We start from the raw sequence: 14,542 nt of genomic DNA on the forward strand, positions 1-14,542 counted from the left end.
GAACACCATGGGATGGAAGGCGCTACATGGGAAAGCGAGGAGGCCATGCGACGTCAACACCCCCAGTTGTTCGAGGAACAAGTTTAGAGTACAAATTTCGGGGACGAAATTTTTGTAAGGGGGGAAGAGTTGTAACATCCTGAATTTTGACCCGCTATCGGAACCAGTAAAGCGTATATTAATTCTCGTGTGATTTTAGTGAGTCTCGCCCGGACTTGATCAATCACGGGATACTAACCAAATGGGAAAGGCTAAAATAGGAACAGGTACGTGGACCGAGAAAGACGATCGCGATTGGACACTGATTTCGAGAAACGTCGAGGGAATATCTTGAGCCAATATGGGCCGATCTTAGGAAGATAATAGATTTGATATAGTTAGTAACGTACGATTGGATCGCGGGTGATTCCGCACGACCGAAAGTACGCCTGACAAACAAATCCCAAATTATATCCGAACGATCGCGACCCCCGGTACTAGTGATAATCTCTCACCTTCTCTCGAGATTTGAGACTATCGAGACTCGGACAGTCTTAGGTCGATACGCGTAACACCTAAATGGCCACCCGTTAGTGAGAGATCCTAAGATTTCAAAACGAGTTATTTTGATCGCGATATTGAGCCGAACTCCGATATCAAAATTTCAAGGGTAATTATGACTATTTTATAGGACGGACGTCATTTTATAGTGGCCAAGTAAGTTTGGGACAAGACCGGCTGAAAATAGGAATTTCGACAAAAATTGGGAAAATTACGGTTTTGCCCCCGTGGGCACCGGGGCGGGATTCGGAGGCCGTTTGAGTTTATTTTTCGCGGCCAAGGTCATTTTGGAGTGGCCACGTACATTTAGAGTGGTTTTGGACAAAAACGGGAATTTCGGCAAAAAATTGGAAAAATAATATTATTTTATTCCCGGGACTTCGCAGGCGATTTTCGAAGGCGTAGAAAGTGAATTTCGCGAATCCGACACCGTATTATGTCTCCCGTGAACATATAGGACCGGTATGGACAAAAATTGAAATTTCGGTCCGGGATCGGAAAATTACGAAAATGCCCCTAGGCCATTTTAACTTATTCCGAAATTTGGATAAAATTTGGGGACTAACTAAGGTTAAGTGGACCAAACCAGACCTGGTCAGCCTTGGTTAGGGGCATTTGACCTTCTCACCCTTGAATTATTGGAGAGAAGTGAACCTAAGCCATTGGATTCAAGGGCAAATTGTCCAAACCCTTGGATTGTTGACACTTGGATTCCACTCACCCAAGTTTGACCACTTTTGACTTGTTTCTTCTCTCTCCTCAGACCTCTCAGCTCACGTTCTCTCTCTCTCTCTCCCGAGCGGCCTCACGATCGTCTTCTTCACGCCACTCCTCGGTCGTTCGCTCCGCCGGCCACCTGTTCACGCCGGGAACAGCCGCGCCGGCCGGCTTGTCCTCGGCCGCCGCACCGCACCCCCTGGCACCGCCCCAACCCTCGTCGACCAGCCCCACCCTCTGCATTGTCCGCCCCACAGCAGCTGTTCCAGGCGAGGGAGGGAGAGAAACACCGCCGGTCTTCACCTCGCCGGCACCACGCCGCCGTCCACCGCCGTGCGCCGCCCTCGTCGACCACCTCACCCTCACCGTCTCTCTCTCCACCATCCTCAGCCCGTACGCCCAGCAGCTCCCCTGTTCCGGTTGGGAGTGTGGCCGTGAATCACACCGGCGCCGCCGTGACCGCCGGCTTGCCACCGGAGCGCCGCCGTCGATTCTCACCGCGTGTCGGTAATCGACCGCCCGCTCCCGTCGCCTCGAGTCGATTTTAGGCGAGTATAAACCCCTAAACCCTTAGTTAGTTTATTTGTGCATTTTAGAGGGTAATTAGGGGGTTAATTAAGCCTAATCATGGTCTAGATATGCCTAATGTGGTGTGGGGTGATTAGGGGGCCTAATTAGTGCCTAATGAAGTAAGTTAGAGGTGGATTATGGCCTAATTGGAGTCCTGTTCTGACACTGTTCATTGAATACCGAATTTGTGCAATTTGTCTAAGTGTGAAATTATTTGGGTTCAATTGATAATGACCTTGGATTGGTCATTGTAGGGATCAATTAAACTTATTTGAGGCTTAATTATGTATATTTAGTGGTTGAATGATTAGGGTAAGTGATTAGGCCCTAATGAGTTGGTTTAAAGGTGGTTTAGTGCCAAAGTGTTGATTTTCCTGGTACTGTTCATGGGGCACCGAATTTGTGAAATTTTGTCTAAGTGTTTCACTAATTGAGTTCAAGTGCTAATGACTTGGAAGTGGACATTTTGGGGATTATTTAGGCTTGTTTGAACCTTATTTAAGTGGATTTGGTTGTTGGGTGATTGGGGCTTGAGATTGGAGCCTAATGAGGGTGTTTAATTGTGGTTTAGTGGGCAAAATGTGTCCTCCCCTGGTACTGTTCATTGAGTACCGAATTTGTGCAATTTATCCAAGTTGAATACTTAGTTGAGTCATTGGTTAATGGCAAGGAATTAGGCATTTTTAGAGGTTACTTAGGACTTATATAAATCCTATCTTGTGACCCCGTACCAATGAGAATGAGGACTAAGTTTGAATTACCCAAGGCGGGCCTTAGGTGCATTACATTGAATTGTAATAAAGGTGCGAATCAATGTCGAGTGGATTGGGTGAGAACGGAAGTAAATTGATTGTTTTGAGGATGAGTTGATTGCGTCTAAGTCGAGAATGAGTATGCTTGGTACATTAGTGTGGGCGATTAACCTTGAGTGCCTTGGCTTGTATTCATCTCTCGTGACGTTGATTTATCAATATTGGACGCATTGGTGTACATGTTTGAAGTGATTGAAATTGTGGCCTTCGGGTCGGGCCTTCGGGTCGAGAGAAATTGTGGCCTTCGGGTCGGGCCTTCGGGTCGAGAGAGATTGTGGCCTTCGGGTCGGGCCTTCGGGTCGAGAGAGATTGTGGCCTTCGGGTCGGGCCTTCGGGTCGAGAGAGATTGTGGCCTTCGGGTCGGGCCTTCGGGTCGAGAGAGATTGTGGCCTTCGGGTCGGGCCTTCGGGTCGGGAGAAATTGTGGCCTTCGGGTCGGGCCTTCGGGTCGATTTACTCGCATATGTTTTATATTTATATTAAAAGTCTAACCTGCAGGACAAAGTAGTGAATTGGGCTGTGGGCCCGGGTGAGCTTATTGATTGTTGTACTGGTTTATTTATCTATATATGTGTTTTATTTACCCTCTGGAGGTGCACATTAGCCTAGTTTAGGATTAGTGGTTTTTACTTGCTGAGTTTTCTCACGGTTGTGGTAAAACCGACTTTTCAGATCTCCCGCCATGAACTTCGACGACGCACCGTTACGCTTTGGGATTCCCCACCATATAGAGCGTACGCTGACCGTGCACCCCGTGGGGAACGGGGAGAAGTACTATAGACACTATGCTTTAGTATGGGTAGACGTAGGCTTAGCTCACTTTGAGACTCACGAGTATCTAGCCTGGTGTTTCCGGGATCGTTTTGGAGTAGAGTTCGGTCCCATCAGTCCGCCGACGTCCGTTTGTGGGAGAGGGTCTGCTAGATATTCAATGTCCAGACGGTGATATAGTAGATGTCGATATGGAGGGCAATCCTGATTCTGAGGTTGAGTACGAGATTGTGGAAGAAGAGGAAGAGCACGAGGAGCTTGGTGGATTAGCTTTTGAGCCGGAGATAGTCGATCCAGCTCCAGAGCAGGTGGACGCAGAAGCCCCTGAGCCTATGGACGTAGACGAGTACGAAGAACAAGACCCTGAGCCAGAGATGGAGTTGGAGGCCATGAGTTCTGAGGAGGATCAAGAGCGACTCGAGAGTTCTTCGGAGTCGTCGGGTTCTGATCCTGACTGGGTACCGTAGGTTAGATATCAGCATAGGAGTGAGGGTCGACACTTTTTGACCGTACCCCTCCGGTAGTTAGTTTGACACCCCTAGGTCACCGATCCCTTTTTGTTCGTGGCCTTTTGATGTACCTTTTTGTTTGTAGACGGATAATGTATATGGGGGTTTAATCAATCGTAATTTATTTTTTTCTCTTGCCACTCGTGGTTGCTTTTAAATTGTCTGGGTGTATATGTATATTTATTACATATACGTCGTTTCTGCATGTGGCGTGTTTTCTCTGATTTTGGTTTTCGGGTCGGTGACGTAACCTGGAAGCGTCGCGCTACTATTTCGACCTATAAGCGGGATGCTCATGCTTCGTGGGGTACGGGGCGTGACAACTTTTAAAGCATTCCTTAACATAATCCACAAGAGTTATCATTTGATATTTCACATTGATTATAACAGAACCCAACTTAGTAGCTTCACCATCTTATAGCGAATATTTCAGTTCTCCTAACATTCATGATTGCCTTTTCTCTCTCCTTTTAAGACCAATCGAAAGGCGCCATGCGTCAAGAACACGATCAGGGACAAAACGAGCAAAACACCACTGGAGCGAGTGAGCCCAGTGGGGCGTACACCGTGGCTCGTAACCAATGTGGCCGATCGCGGCTCGCACGTACTCGTCCGCTGATGGGACAAACGTGGATTTGCTCTCTATTGACGCCACTTTGGATGCCATTCTTGTTGCCACATATAGAGGGACCTAAAATATGAAGAGTCGCAAAAATGAAACAATCGACCTATAAACTCCATTCCCAACTTCAATTTTGACACTTGCATATAGAGTAGAAATCATGTCGGTATTTCAATAATCAGTCGAACAGTTCAAAATACGTTAAAATCCCATACGAAACAATTAATCAGAATCTGTTCAATTCTATAGAAACCCGTTAGTCTAGCATGGTTGCTAAGACACTGTAGAGATAAATAACATGAGTCAAAGACCATGATCATCAGAGTTTTGATGGCTACATTCTTCTAAATGGTGAAGTGGTTTGAAATATTTTTGGCAGTGTTAGATATTCACATTCATTCTTCAAGCTATCTAGAAATGCAAAAGGATTGTTTCTATTTAACTTATGAATTTATTTGGTGATGTATGAAGTCAGAATCCTCTGGAAATGCCGAGTACTTTGAAACAAATAATTTTCACTAACGATTCATTTTGGAAGTAGCAATGATTAACTTTGGACGTGATTTGCAATCTTTCTTGCAATCTCATTGTCCTTGAGCTAAGATCTTGTAAAGTTCTTATTTTCAATCTGATTCTGTGTTCGCAGGTGAAGAATAGAGTTGTGGCAATCGGTAATACTTGTGGTGAGGTGGAAACTAGAATATGACAAGAGCTAATCGTGGTGCAGCATGTTGATGTTTAGAGTCAGAGAGAAAACAACGACAAAGTGTTTATGGTGGCTCAACCCTAATTAGGGTTGTATGATATGTATTTATAGGAGTGACTAATTACAGAAAGGGTACACATATAAACATAATTACATAAATACCCCATAATACATATAATTATACATTAATACTCCCCCTCAATCCGAAGTAGGTGTAACAACTGAGAGATTGGATCTTAATAACGCGTGACGCAGACTAGGTAGTCCCTTGGTGAAGATATCTGCCAATTGATCTGTTGTAGGCACGTAGCGAACATGGAGATCTCCGGAAGCAACCCGTTCTCGAACAAAATGGTAATCCAACTCAATGTGTTTGGTGCGAGCATGAAACACAGGGTTGATAGCAAGATAGGTGGCAGAGATGTTGTCACAATAAACGGTGAGAGGATTATAAAGGGGGACCCCAAGCTCACGAAGTAAATGACGAATCCAAATAGTCTCAGCAACACAGTGAGCGACAGCACGATACTCAGCCTCTGTACTAGAACGGGCCACGGTGGGTTGCTTCTTGGCACTCCATGAAACAAGATTGGTGCCTAGAAAAACACAAAACCCGGAGGTGGACCGTCTAGTATCGGAGCATCCAGCCCAATCTGCATCCGCATAAGCAGTCAAGGAAGTGGGAGAACCCCGCTCAATGAGCAAGCCATGGGTGGAGGTGCCAGCTAAATATCGGTATATACGTTTGACGGCCTGGAGATGAGGTAATCGTGGTTGATGCATGAATTGACTAACCAAATTAACAGCAAAACTAATATCTGGTCTGGTCATAGATACATACTGTAGAGCACCAACCATTTGTCGATACAACGTCGGAGAAGCGAGAACCTCACCATCATTAGCAGACAATAGAGTCTTTGAGGCTAGAGGAGTAGATACAGGCTTGACCTTAACAAGGTCAAACTTGCGCAAAAGACTATCAACATACTTGGCTTGAGATAAAAGCGTACCGTCAGAGCGGTGATGAGCCTCAATGCCTAGGAAATAGTGAAGTGGTCCAAGATCCTTCATAGCAAATTCCTGTGAGAGTCGAGTAATCAAAGATCATAATAACTCAGGAGTATCACCGGTGACAAGGATATCATCAACATACAGCAGGAGATACACACGGCCCCGAGAAGAAGCATAGACGAATAATGAAGGATCGGCCTTACTCGCCATGAAGCCCAAAGATAATAAAAAACTGCTGAAGCGATGAAACCATGCACGTGGAGCTTGTTTTAAACCGTAGATGGCTTTCTGGAGACGGCACACATGATTCGGGAATTCAGGATGAGAGAAACCGGGAGGTTGGCGCATGTAAACTTCCTCACAAAGGATGCCGTGTAAGAAGGCATTCTTGACATCAAGTTGACGTATGGCCCATCCCGAGCAAATTGCAATAGAGAGAACAACCCGAATTGCAGTGGGTTTAACGACTGGGCTAAAAGTCTCGTCATAGTCCAGTCCAGCTTGCTGCTTAAATCCCTGTGCAACGAGGCGAGCTTTGAAGCGTTCCACAGTTCCATCAGATTTTTCCTTAATCTTAAAAACCCATTTACAACCGACTAAATTCTTAGAAGGATCAGGTGGTACAAGATCCCACGTGTGATTGGTGACCAAGGCATTAAATTCATCTGCCATGGCCGCTTTCCAACGAGGGTCAAGAATAGCCTTAGAATAGCAAGTTGGTGTCTCGTCATGAAAAGAATGAGAGAGATTAAAAATTTTCCTCTGTTTAGAAATTCCAGATTTGGCACGAGTCTGCATAGGATGAGTCGGAAGAGAGGAAATGGAAGTGGTAGAGCTGGATAGAGATGTAGAGGGGATTTGCGGGTCTGTTATGGGAGGAATTTTGTCGGGAGAGCAGTGAGGTTGAGACATAGTGACTGAGTTCGGAGAGAGGGGAGGTGGAGGTGAAAAAGAATTGGAAGTAGATTCGGTAGTTCGAGAGGAGGAGAGAGGCAAATTAGGAGGTTGGGCTTGAGAAGAAAAAGGAGGCGGATGAGAAATTTGAGGGCCAAAGGAAGTAGAAGGAAGAATAGATTGATTGGAGTAAACAAAAAGTGAAGAAGGTGATGTAGAACAGTGGGGTACGGGACTATGATTTGAAGATTTTGTTGAAAAGGGAAAATTCTCCTCATCAAACCGAACATGACGACTGATAAAAACATGACCACTGGACCGATCAAGGCAACGATAGCCTTTTTGATTTGACGCGTACCCAAGAAATACACATGGCACAGAATGAGGTGCCAGCTTATGAGAGACACGAGACGGAAGAAAAGGATAACAAGCACACCCAAAAACCCGAAAGAACGAGTAATCAAACTTGAACCCAAATAAACAGTGGAAAGGAGAAATATTAGATATGACAGGAGTGGGAAGTCGATTAATGGTGTAAACAGCAGTGAAAAGAGCATCGACCCAATATGAAGAAGGCATATGAGCATGGATTAATAAGGTTCGAGACATTTCAACTAAGTGTCTGATTTTGCGTTCGGATAAACCATTTTGAGATGGGGTTTGTGGACAAGAAAAACGTTGAATAATACCATTTTCACGTAAGTATGTTTGAAACGCATTGCTGGTATATTCACCTCCCCCATCAGTTTGTAAAAATTTAATTTTGGCATTGCACAGATTTTCGATAAAACAACGAAAGCGATGAAAGTGTGTAGGCACTTCAGATTTATTTTTCATGGGAAATGCCCAAGTGAACCGAGAATAATCATCAATGAATAACACAAAATATTTGAAACCAGAATTAGAGACAATTGGACTCATCCATACATCAGAATGAATTACAACTAAAGGAAAAGATGCACGATGACTAACAGACTCAAAAGGCAATCGATGAGACTTGCCTACAAGACAGGACTCACATGATATCAACTTAGAACTAGAATTGCAAACACGACTCAAAACTTGTTTATTTGGATGGCCAAGACGAGCATGCCAGCGAGTGAGTGAAGCAGAGGAAGCCACGATAGGATGCGACTGAGATGACACCATTGAGTTGGAAATCGGATAAAGACCATGAGAAGAATCAGCTTGGAGGAGAACTTTCCCGGTTTGTTTGTCCTTCAAAGAAAAGGATGAACCATTAAAATCAATGGCACAAGAATTTTTATGGCAAAGTTGAGCAACGGAGAGAAGATTGCGAGCAAGATTAGGAACATGATAGACGGGAGATAATAATAAAGATCGAGAACCAGTATGTAAAAAGGCTTTACCGACTTGCTTAACAGGCAATAAACGACCATCACCAACCGAGACTTTTGTCAAATCGTAAAAAGGTCTAGGATTTAGGATGTTACCAATATCACTAGTCATGTGTGCCGACGCTCCACTGTCAAGATACCAAGATGAATCAGAGGTCTCACCAACCGAGAGAGCTGAGAACGAGTCCGACAGATCAGTAGTGGTAAAAGCATGGTTGAATCGTTGTCGACATTGTAGTGCAGTATGCCCAACTCCGTTACATATCTGACAAGTAAGATGAGGCCTAGATCCGAGAATACCTCCCGGTGTGAAAGGGGGAACATAGGGCTTCGAACCACCACAAGACCGACCAGAGGAGGTGGAGGAGGCATAGGGAGCCGATAATGATTGCGAACCAAACCGATCATAGGAAGATTGCCAATTCGATTTATCACGCGAGAATCGTCCACCTTGTCCCCGACCAGATCTACGACCTCTAGAATTACGTCCACCTCGAGATCCTCGAAACGGTGGACTGGGTGAAGTGGTGTGACCAATCAAAGCATGATGAATATCAGATGAAGATGATGCATTGGATTTTCGGAGAAATCGTTCTTCTTGGATGAGGAGACGTGACCGCAGATCACCGAAGGAGAGAATTGTAGGGCCGTTTGTGACCATAGTGACAAAAGGTTCATACTCAGATGGGAGCCCATTGAGGGCTTGAATCACCAAGTCCTTGTCAGAGACGGAGCAATTGATTGCGGTGAGAGAGTCCGCAATTGACTTCAGATGCTGGAGATAATCAGACATTGACTGATCGGGTTTCTTCACAGTATTCTGAAAATCCAATTTTAGTCCAATTTCCTTGGCCGCGCAGCGATCAGTAAAACGTTGTCCTAGAGCAAGCCAAATCTCCCGAGATGTCCGAAGGTCGTGAACTTCACGGAAAATTTCGACTGTGAGGGTCGAATTGATCAAACTACGAACGCATTGATCTGTCTTCACCCAGGTGGAATAGGAAGTATTGACCACTACAGTGCCAGTCTGATCATTGATAAGCTTCGGCGGACATGGAAAAGAACCATCCACATAGCCCAGCAGATCGTTACATATTAAAATAGATTCAAACTGAGATTTCCACAGAAGATAATTGTCTGCATCGAGTTTGATGGAGACGAGACTTGTGATGTTGGGAAGAACAAGCGACGACGAGGATGATTGCACAGCCGTAATTTGAGTAGCAGCAGAGATCGGAGCAGCAGTGAAGAGTGAAGAAGAGGGGAAAGTGGGCGCAATATTATCGGGAGGCGATGGGAAATTGGGATTAACAGAAAAAGAAGATGGTGGGTAAAGAGATGGTAGAGAAGAAGAAAAATTTAGAGATGTATTGGACATTGTTGAGATAGTAATTGGAGCAAAGGAAGTGTTGATTTGGGGTAGGGATGTTGAAGAATTCGATTTGTTTTCCTGCTCTGATACCATGTTGATGTTTAGAGTCAGAGAGAAAATAACGACAAAGTGTTTATGGTGGCTCAACCCTAATTAAGGTTGTATGATATGTATTTATAGGAGTGACTAATTACAGAAAGGGTACACATATAAACATAATTACATAAATACCCCATAATACATATAATTATACATTAATACAGCATTGACATACCTGACACTGGAAATCAACGCCGTGAAGCTTGTATTCCACATGCAGCGATCTCGACAGTTGGTCAATGAAGCTACGTATATTGTTATGAGCATCAGGAAAAATAAAAATGATCAACGAATATAATTTGAACGGTTGAATTATAGAGTTGAAGGACTGCACTAAGGTCGTCCATGTGTACTTTTAGAGTTCATTTGGTTGGCTTGGAAGCGTGAAGGCTAACTTCTCGCCTCGCGTGTAATTCTGAATCCTAGGACATGAGATCCCAAAGAGAAAAAACCTCAAGATTATCCAAAGTTAGTATCTTTAAACCTTGATTAGTACCTTTTTATTTGAAGAACAAATTCGCAATATGCCGTAATAAGTAAGACTTCCACATGGGTTATGTCTACTGCAAAAGTGTATTTTCTCCTATCACGAAGTTTGGCAACTTTGAAAGGTCAAAAGTGTCGTAGAGAAGTATTTTCAAAAATTGCTTTCCTTGTTTTTTTACTGTGTCACATTACTTGAAAAGTTTTCTCTTGCTCACTTTATCTATGGGTTCAGTTTACATAACAACATGAAAAAGGTATTGTGATATCAATGTCGTGGTATCTACAATTGAATTAGTGGTCATCGCTTTGAGTTAGATCGTAGTGAGGCTGAATGGTTAGGGAAATTCTTAGCAGAAATTCGATTCGTAGAAGCCATAAGCTTCACCATTAGTTTAATGAGTTATGTCTCACCATTCTAGGTTCGATACATTGCTCTCTAGTGGGAAACCAACTTTCTATATATATTGATTAACTCATTTAAACTTATTGACACAAACACATTTAACAACAAGTAGTGTCGAAAATTTTCAGCCATATTAGAAACATATAAATGCCAAACATAGTTAGTGACTATTCATTGTTGTAATATTGGTAAAAGTGCACACACGTTATCTGTATGTAACAAATTTGACATGTAAGAAATTTTGCAAAATCATCTTACTACAAAAAATTTGAATTATTAACTTATATGTATAAATTATTTACACGATGTAAAACTAATACACACATATATGGAAATAGAAAAATATTTCAAGATTTGGACTTTTTCAGTAAGATTCTTTTGTAAGATAGGAAAGATTCAAAATTTAAAATTGAAATAAGTGAAAGGTAAAGTAAAAAGATTAACTTAAGTATATGTTTGTCTGTTGATAGGGTATAACTAATTGTAGATATTTTGGAGAAAAGAAAAGGAAAAAGATTGTGATTCCTAGAAAGCACCGACAGATGCGAGGGTAATCACTATCCTAGCTCAAACTTGGTTGAATTGAATGCCATCTTTATATTCTGTTGGAACCAGAAAGTGCACATTCGGTAGCAGACAAACAAAATTGAATGAAATCTGGCAAGATTCAAGCCAAATAATAAAAGAATTGGCGAAACCTTCATGGAATCAATATTGGTAGTAATTGATAAGTTATGGACATTGTGTTTATGCAAATTAACCCAATATAAATATGGGTCGGGTCCAGATATATAACTCGCTAGTCAGAAAATCGATTGAAACTTGTGGCGGTAACTTATCTTCTTAAGTTATATAAATAATCAGTACTCCTTTATTTCTGCCCCATGCATGTGATGGGGATGAACATGTGGTGTACTATTTGGACAACATTAAAAACGTTAGACGTGGGTCGGTCAAAGTGATCTATCCCTTGTAACCATACACGCATATGGACGACGGTAAATTACTTTTCACTTTTGGTTATGCCAAGCCACAATCTATTAATATTTCTCACCCTGATGTTGTCCCTCGGCTCGATTTAATCCCAAGCTTTTGGTATATTTAGGTCCTCGTGTTGGAATATCATGTGATCAACAATTTAGATGAACAGATGTGTAGCTAAGCCAAGATCGAGCGCTCACCACATTAATGTATCCCTCATTAATCCTTCCATCATGTTGACTTAGAGGACACTAAACCAAGGAAAATATGACTGATTATGAAGGGTATTTATATCACGGGTTAGGCTAAACAAAGTGATCAAATGGCTTTATGTTGTTAATTATGAGTAATTAGATCATAAAAGTTTGACCATAGCCAACCCTGCTCATATATACTCCAAGCCAGTAGTAACATTTGTTAAGGTTGGTTGGCCTATCTGCGGAATACATGACACGATTTTATCGGTTATTAGCAAATGTCAGAGCAATGATATGAATAGTCGAAATCGGATTATTATCATATGACTATGGATTACTAGAATAATAGATTTACTAATTATCTTCTTCAATCGATCCTTTTTTCCTTCATTTACGTTGTATATAAGGAAAACTTCTACGAAATTTGTTCTTTGTGTTTCCGTGACATGGTATAATGGACAAAGATTGAACTGGTGACCGAGCTAGCAAGATAAACACTGAGACTTACGCTTTTGTAGCAGCATAAATTGCGAAGAGAGGGTGAGAAGGAACAACGGTCGCGGCTCCCGAACCGATACTCACAACCGCGCCTTTCCTCCTTTGGACCATCCCCGGAACCACCGCTCTCGTAACCCTGGCAGTTCCCTCCACATTCACTCTCACAATCTCCCTCCACACTCGTTCCTCGACCTCGTGGAAGAAGCACGCGCCGGGGTACGTAATCCCCACATTGTTTATCAAGACGCCAATATCTAGACCTCGTATCGCCTCCTCGATCGACCGAACGTAGGACGATGCGTCCTTGGAGAAATCCACGGCCACAATCCTCGTCTCGATGCTGGGAAAGCTCGTCTCGATCTCGTTCGAGACCGTCTTGAGCTTTTCACGGTTCCGGCTCACGAGGACGAGGTTGAGCCCTCTCTGGGCCAAGTGGAGGGCGAAGGCTCTGCCGATGCCGTCGGTGCAACCGGTGACGAGAGCCCAAGGGCCGTACTTGACGAGGTCTTTGGGGGGGTCTGAGGAAGGTGGAGTGAACCCATTGGAGGAAAAAGAGGGCGTGCTTGAGGAGGACGAGGAAGCCAAGAGATGAGAGAAGGAAAATCCATGGATCTTGTGCTTTGTTCTCATGAGGGTGATCTGTGCATGCCAAGTTCATTGCGCATGCGTTTGTGTCTGTGAAAATGAGTTAGCTAGAGGGAAGCGTGATTGAGCGCTAGAGCTTAAATTTATAAGGAAACAAAACGTTCAGGACAAGAGAGGTTGTTTAGACTCGTTCTAACGAAATAATTCTAATGATATTTAAGAATATATACTGAGAAATTCAACTTTTAGAAGCGAAAATGGTCATTATAGTGTGATTGATACAAAAAGAAAGAAATTATCTCTGACGAATGCTAATAATCATCGCAATATGCTTCAATTGGAAACTCTAATTTTGTCGCTTTTCAAGCTTACAAAAACAAAAGGAAACTTAATTTTCGAAGGTAACTTTGTTGAGCAATATAGCCTGCACCGTCAGTGTAAAGAAATGTTGCGCATTTGACTTAATTCACCCTTGAATCGAGACAGTGACTAGTTACAATACTTAAAATCGATGGTGGACCAGACAGTTCGTGGAAACTTCCCTTTACATTGATAGAATATGCTCTAGTGCTCCATCTTTATTTTGCTTTTAAAATTGTTGAACAAACTTCTTTACCTCCATAGAAAGAGGGGGCAAAAGCTCCTTGAAGAAAAAAGTTTTCAGAACGATATATATAAGCATTAGTTAGCAGCATAGGATACACTATTGTTTTTTTTAATCTATACTAGCACATAATCAAAGACCTCCTGTTTTAGGGAATATCAACTAGTTAATTTGTAAATATATTGTTTAAGGAGAAAATGGGTAATTTAACAATTCCAATTTTTCTCTCACATATTTCAACATTGCAATTTGAGTAATTTCCATCTCCAAACAACCTCCCTAAGAAATTCTCAAATCTTGAAACACGTTTTACATTCCTCATATATATGTACAATTATTCTTGTTGTATACTGTTGTTAATGATTTTTTCCATTACTTAATGAATCAATTCTTTTTCTAATAAAGTGCTCTACTTAATTTTTTAGATGTCATTTTTTTGCCAAATACAAATCATGTGTGCACATTTTCTAGTTATGCCGAAAAGTTTCCCTTGGGAGAATAATTTAAAAGAACGCGTGCATCTTCTAAATTTATAGTACTGTTCTCCAGGAAAGAATTCCTAAAATAGGAGTACTTCGTACTTGGACAGCCTACCGATGAAAAGTTTCAATAAATAAGCCTCGGTGTTTTTTATAGCATGCACTAATTTGCGAGAGAGTTTCCTAACTTTTTCATCTCTATCAAATGCTTTATGGCTCCAAATTTTATTGGCAAAAGTAATATTTGGAATAAAATTAAAGATCTTGACCCAAAAAGAAAAGAATAAAATAAAGATTTGTCTGCCAAAAAGAATTAAAAATTGTAAGAA

The 14,542-nt window shown here is 42.3% G+C and overlaps 1 pseudogene; it reads right to left on the reverse strand.

Moving 5' to 3' along the window:
* Positions 1–4,316: 4,316 nt before the first annotated feature.
* LOC130138471 (very-long-chain 3-oxoacyl-CoA reductase-like protein At1g24470) lies at positions 4,317–13,232 on the reverse strand (annotated as a pseudogene).
* Positions 13,233–14,542: the final 1,310 nt, after the last annotated feature.

The sequence above is a fragment of the Syzygium oleosum genome, unplaced genomic scaffold (genome assembly GCF_021117445.2).
Source record: "Syzygium oleosum isolate NSW1041296 unplaced genomic scaffold, Sole_v2.1 Sole_v2.06, whole genome shotgun sequence".
Taxonomy (NCBI): Eukaryota; Viridiplantae; Streptophyta; class Magnoliopsida; order Myrtales; family Myrtaceae; genus Syzygium; species Syzygium oleosum.